At 56.8% G+C, this 5,000-nt stretch overlaps 6 non-coding genes across 6 annotated transcripts; all 6 read left to right on the forward strand.

Annotated features, from left to right (window-relative positions):
- Positions 1-217: 217 nt before the first annotated feature.
- LOC140415672 (5S ribosomal RNA) lies at positions 218-336 on the forward strand. Its single transcript, XR_011944613.1, has one exon. It is a non-coding gene; the product is annotated as a 5S ribosomal RNA (ribosomal RNA).
- Positions 337-1,030: 694 nt separating this feature from the next.
- LOC140412680 (5S ribosomal RNA) lies at positions 1,031-1,149 on the forward strand. The gene has a single exon (XR_011941868.1). It is a non-coding gene; the product is annotated as a 5S ribosomal RNA (ribosomal RNA).
- A 694-nt stretch (positions 1,150-1,843) lies between these two features.
- On the forward strand, positions 1,844-1,962 carry LOC140412681 (5S ribosomal RNA). Its single transcript, XR_011941869.1, has one exon. It is a non-coding gene; the product is annotated as a 5S ribosomal RNA (ribosomal RNA).
- Positions 1,963-2,656: 694 nt separating this feature from the next.
- LOC140412682 (5S ribosomal RNA) lies at positions 2,657-2,775 on the forward strand. Its single transcript, XR_011941870.1, has one exon. It is a non-coding gene; the product is annotated as a 5S ribosomal RNA (ribosomal RNA).
- Positions 2,776-3,469: 694 nt separating this feature from the next.
- Positions 3,470-3,588, forward strand: LOC140413468 (5S ribosomal RNA). Its single transcript, XR_011942636.1, has one exon. It is a non-coding gene; the product is annotated as a 5S ribosomal RNA (ribosomal RNA).
- A 694-nt stretch (positions 3,589-4,282) lies between these two features.
- LOC140412683 (5S ribosomal RNA) lies at positions 4,283-4,401 on the forward strand. Its single transcript, XR_011941871.1, has one exon. It is a non-coding gene; the product is annotated as a 5S ribosomal RNA (ribosomal RNA).
- The last annotated feature ends 599 nt before the right edge of the window (positions 4,402-5,000 follow it).

Here is a 5,000-nt window from a genome sequence, read left to right on the forward strand (position 1 = left end):
GGTGGAGAAGAAAAAAGAGAGCTAGGTGGGGACGGCATGAAGGGGAGCGAGTATCAGGCATATAGGCTAGAATTAGCAGGAGAAGGAGAGAAAGAGGAGGAGAAGTAGAAGTAGAAGTAGAAAAAGAGAGAGAAAAAATTGAAAACAACCGGAAAGAAGAAGTGGCGAGGGTGCTAGGGTGGCCAGCTTGAATAGGCGAGAAGACGGTGCTGCAGATGCCTACGGCCATACTAGTCTGAAAACGCCCGATCTCATCTGATCTCGGAAGCTAAGCAGACTCAGGCCTGGTTAGTACTTGGATGGGAGACCGCCTGGGAATACCAGGTGCAGTAGGCTTTTGCGGCCAGCAGTGACTGCTCACGCCAAGCACTCTCCACACCAGAGGCAGGCCAACCTTTTGCTGCTCTCTGCGTCCTCGCCATTCCTCCCAACACTTGCCTGCGGGCTCAACTCAGGCAGGCGGCTTGGTCGGGCCATTCAGCTGCTGCAGCTTTGCCGGGCCTTTGCAACGCAGCACGGTTGTGTGCTTTGGCGTGCTGCACTTTGATGGGCACGCCAGCTGGCCCGTGTGGCCGCAAGCCAGTGTGTCGGCAGGACGTTCTCTCTCCTAGCCTGAAGGCGCCGCATGAATGCAAGTTGTGGCATTGGGGCTGGTGTGGAAAGCGAAGGAAGAGAGAGCTGGCTTGCATTGCCTGCCTGACCCTTGTGCTGGCTGTGCTGAGAGAAGTGCGCAGCGTTGCAATGTGGAAAGGCAGCAGCGTGCAGGCGGCAGGCTGGTGTGAGGTGGGCGGGGCTTGCAGTTTTCCTTGGGGAGGTGGAGAAGAAAAAAGAGAGCTAGGTGGGGACGGCATGAAGGGGAGCGAGTATCAGGCATATAGGCTAGAATTAGCAGGAGAAGGAGAGAAAGAGGAGGAGAAGTAGAAGTAGAAGTAGAAAAAGAGAGAGAAAAAATTGAAAACAACCGGAAAGAAGAAGTGGCGAGGGTGCTAGGGTGGCCAGCTTGAATAGGCGAGAAGACGGTGCTGCAGATGCCTACGGCCATACTAGTCTGAAAACGCCCGATCTCGTCTGATCTCGGAAGCTAAGCAGACTCAGGCCTGGTTAGTACTTGGATGGGAGACCGCCTGGGAATACCAGGTGCAGTAGGCTTTTGCGGCCAGCAGTGACTGCTCACGCCAAGCACTCTCCACACCAGAGGCAGGCCAACCTTTTGCTGCTCTCTGCGTCCTCGCCATTCCTCCCAACACTTGCCTGCGGGCTCAACTCAGGCAGGCGGCTTGGTCGGGCCATTCAGCTGCTGCAGCTTTGCCGGGCCTTTGCAACGCAGCACGGTTGTGTGCCTTGGCGTGCTGCACTTTGATGGGCACGCCAGCTGGCCCGTGTGGCCGCAAGCCAGTGTGTCGGCAGGACGTTCTCTCTCCTAGCCTGAAGGCGCCGCATGAATGCAAGTTGTGGCATTGGGGCTGGTGTGGAAAGCGAAGGAAGAGAGAGCTGGCTTGCATTGCCTGCCTGACCCTTGTGCTGGCTGTGCTGAGAGAAGTGCGCAGCGTTGCAATGTGGAAAGGCAGCAGCGTGCAGGCGGCAGGCTGGTGTGAGGTAGGCGGGGCTTGCAGTTTTCCTTGAGGAGGTGGAGAAGAAAAAAGAGAGCTCGGTGGGGATGGCATGAAGGGGAGCGAGTATCAGGCATATAGGCTAGAATTAGCAGGAGAAGGAGAGAAAGAGGAGGAGAAGTAGAAGTAGAAGTAGAAAAAGAGAGAGAAAAAACTGAAAACAACCGGAAAGAAGAAGTGGCGAGGGTGCTAGGGTGGCCAGCTTGAATAGGCGAGAAGACGGTGCTGCAGATGCCTACGGCCATACTAGTCTGAAAACGCCCGATCTCGTCTGATCTCGGAAGCTAAGCAGACTCAGGCCTGGTTAGTACTTGGATGGGAGACCGCCTGGGAATACCAGGTGCAGTAGGCTTTTGCGGCCAGCAGTGACTGCTCACGCCAAGCACTCTCCACACCAGAGGCAGGCCAACCTTTTGCTGCTCTCTGCGTCCTCGCCATTCCTCCCAACACTTGCCTGCGGGCTCAACTCAGGCAGGCGGCTTGGTCGGGCCATTCAGCTGCTGCAGCTTTGCCGGGCCTTTGCAACGCAGCACGGTTGTGTGCCTTGGCGTGCTGCACTTTGATGGGCACGCCAGCTGGCCCGTGTGGCCGCAAGCCAGTGTGTCGGCAGGACGTTCTCTCTCCTAGCCTGAAGGCGCCGCATGAATGCAAGTTGTGGCATTGGGGCTGGTGTGGAAAGCGAAGGAAGAGAGAGCTGGCTTGCATTGCCTGCCTGACCCTTGTGCTGGCTGTGCTGAGAGAAGTGCGCAGCGTTGCAATGTGGAAAGGCAGCAGCGTGCAGGCGGCAGGCTGGTGTGAGGTAGGCGGGGCTTGCAGTTTTCCTTGAGGAGGTGGAGATGAAAAAAGAGAGCTCGGTGGGGATGGCATGAAGGGGAGCGAGTATCAGGCATATAGGCTAGAATTAGCAGGAGAAGGAGAGAAAGAGGAGGAGAAGTAGAAGTAGAAGTAGAAAAAGAGAGAGAAAAAACTGAAAACAACCGGAAAGAAGAAGTGGCGAGGGTGCTAGGGTGGCCAGCTTGAATAGGCGAGAAGACGGTGCTGCAGATGCCTACGGCCATACTAGTCTGAAAACGCCCGATCTCGTCTGATCTCGGAAGCTAAGCAGACTCAGGCCTGGTTAGTACTTGGATGGGAGACCGCCTGGGAATACCAGGTGCAGTAGGCTTTTGCGGCCAGCAGAGACTGCTCACGCCAAGCACTCTCCACACCAGAGGCAGGCCAACCTTTTGCTGCTCTCTGCGTCCTCGCCATTCCTCCCAACACTTGCCTGCGGGCTCAACTCAGGCAGGCGGCTTGGTCGGGCCATTCAGCTGCTGCAGCTTTGCCGGGCCTTTGCAACGCAGCACGGTTGTGTGCCTTGGCGTGCTGCACTTTGATGGGCACGCCAGCTGGCCCGTGTGGCCGCAAGCCAGTGTGTCGGCAGGACGTTCTCTCTCCTAGCCTGAAGGCGCCGCATGAATGCAAGTTGTGGCATTGGGGCTGGTGTGGAAAGCGAAGGAAGAGAGAGCTGGCTTGCATTGCCTGCCTGACCCTTGTGCTGGCTGTGCTGAGAGAAGTGCGCAGCGTTGCAATGTGGAAAGGCAGCAGCGTGCAGGCGGCAGGCTGGTGTGAGGTGGGCGGGGCTTGCAGTTTTCCTTGGGGAGGTGGAGAAGAAAAAAGAGAGCTAGGTGGGGACGGCATGAAGGGGAGCGAGTATCAGGCATATAGGCTAGAATTAGCAGGAGAAGGAGAGAAAGAGGAGGAGAAGTAGAAGTAGAAGTAGAAAAAGAGAGAGAAAAAATTGAAAACAACCGGAAAGAAGAAGTGGCGAGGGTGCTAGGGTGGCCAGCTTGAATAGGCGAGAAGACGGTGCTGCAGATGCCTACGGCCATACTAGTCTGAAAACGCCCGATCTCGTCTGATCTCGGAAGCTAAGCAGACTCAGGCTTGGTTAGTACTTGGATGGGAGACCGCCTGGGAATACCAGGTGCAGTAGGCTTTTGCGGCCAGCAGAGACTGCTCACGCCAAGCACTCTCCACACCAGAGGCAGGCCAACCTTTTGCTGCTCTCTGCGTCCTCGCCATTCCTCCCAACACTTGCCTGCGGGCTCAACTCAGGCAGGCGGCTTGGTCGGGCCATTCAGCTGCTGCAGCTTTGCCGGGCCTTTGCAACGCAGCACGGTTGGGTGCCTTGGCGTGCTGCACTTTGATGGGAACGCCAGCTGGCCCGTGTGGCCGCAAGCCAGTGTGTCGGCAGGACGTTCTCTCTCCTAGCCTGAAGGCGCCGCATGAATGCAAGTTGTGGCATTGGGGCTGGTGTGGAAAGCGAAGGAAGAGAGAGCTGGCTTGCATTGCCTGCCTGACCCTTGTGCTGGCTGTGCTGAGAGAAGTGCGCAGCGTTGCAATGTGGAAAGGCAGCAGCGTGCAGGCGGCAGGCTGGTGTGAGGTAGGCGGGGCTTGCAGTTTTCCTTGAGGAGGTGGAGAAGAAAAAAGAGAGCTCGGTGGGGATGGCATGAAGGGGAGCGAGTATCAGGCATATAGGCTAGAATTAGCAGGAGAAGGAGAGAAAGAGGAGGAGAAGTAGAAGTAGAAGTAGAAAAAGAGAGAGAAAAAATTGAAAACAACCGGAAAGAAGAAGTGGCGAGGGTGCTAGGGTGGCCAGCTTGAATAGGCGAGAAGACGGTGCTGCAGATGCCTACGGCCATACTAGTCTGAAAACGCCCGATCTCGTCTGATCTCGGAAGCTAAGCAGACTCAGGCCTGGTTAGTACTTGGATGGGAGACCGCCTGGGAATACCAGGTGCAGTAGGCTTTTGCGGCCAGCAGTGACTGCTCACGCCAAGCACTCTCCACACCAGAGGCAGGCCAACCTTTTGCTGCTCTCTGCGTCCTCGCCATTCCTCCCAACACTTGCCTGCGGGCTCAACTCAGGCAGGCGGCTTGGTCGGGCCATTCAGCTGCTGCAGCTTTGCCGGGCCTTTGCAACGCAGCACGGTTGTGTGCCTTGGCGTGCTGCACTTTGATGGGCACGCCAGCTGGCCCGTGTGGCCGCAAGCCAGTGTGTCGGCAGGACGTTCTCTCTCCTAGCCTGAAGGCGCCGCATGAATGCAAGTTGTGGCATTGGGGCTGGTGTGGAAAGCGAAGGAAGAGAGAGCTGGCTTGCATTGCCTGCCTGACCCTTGTGCTGGCTGTGCTGAGAGAAGTGCGCAGCGTTGCAATGTGGAAAGGCAGCAGCGTGCAGGCGGCAGGCTGGTGTGAGGTGGGCGGGGCTTGCAGTTTTCCTTGGGGAGGTGGAGAAGAAAAAAGAGAGCTAGGTGGGGACGGCATGAAGGGGAGCGAGTATCAGGCATATAGGCTAGAATTAGCAGGAGAAGGAGAGAAAGAGGAGGAGAAGTAGAAGTAGAAGTAGAA

This window comes from Scyliorhinus torazame, chromosome 4, assembly GCF_047496885.1.
Source record: "Scyliorhinus torazame isolate Kashiwa2021f chromosome 4, sScyTor2.1, whole genome shotgun sequence".
Taxonomy (NCBI): domain Eukaryota; kingdom Metazoa; phylum Chordata; class Chondrichthyes; order Carcharhiniformes; family Scyliorhinidae; genus Scyliorhinus; species Scyliorhinus torazame.